The sequence below is a fragment of the Penaeus monodon genome, chromosome 20 (assembly GCF_015228065.2).
Source record: "Penaeus monodon isolate SGIC_2016 chromosome 20, NSTDA_Pmon_1, whole genome shotgun sequence".
Lineage (NCBI taxonomy): Eukaryota > Metazoa > Arthropoda > Malacostraca > Decapoda > Penaeidae > Penaeus > Penaeus monodon.
In genome coordinates this window covers 30,670,921-30,671,398 of record NC_051405.1, presented here as the reverse complement: position 1 = coordinate 30,671,398, position 478 = coordinate 30,670,921, and the positions used below count along the sequence as shown (strand labels likewise).

General features: G+C 31.0%; 1 protein-coding gene across 1 annotated transcript in view; it reads right to left on the bottom strand.

Annotated features, from left to right (window-relative positions):
• The window catches only part of LOC119585967 (kinesin-like protein unc-104), a gene marked incomplete in the record, with an annotated part of 145,723 nt that overhangs the window by 19,708 nt on the left and 125,537 nt on the right, over nt 1–478 (bottom strand).

Here is a 478-nt window from a genome sequence, read left to right as displayed (position 1 = left end):
TCAGAAGTCTAAAACAAGAAATAAGTGTGATACTGTGTAATGAATAACAAAATACAGTACAAGTTGGGCTTATCCTTGTAACTATAATACACAAATTTAAGTTTTAAAGAATAGGTGATTCTTTGTTTAAATAAATATGATGTAGTATAATATATATGATAACATTTAATGTAGTAAGCTCTGAAAAAAAGAAAAAGAAGACAAAAGTGTTATCAACTTGACAAAAATGGTGTAGTACACAGCTGACTCAAAAAGGACAGCTTGCTTTCACATCTTCTATAATAACAGGTAATATGAAAACACATGAAGCACATTAATAATGTGCTGGCGTGATCAAAGTGCACATGAGAACAAGAGCCATTTGACAAGAAAACCATAAAAAAGAGCAATATGAGAGTTTACTCAGGTCAGTATATATGTTGTATATATGCTTACTCATCAGGCAGATGAGCTGGCATATATGTATCTATAGGTACCT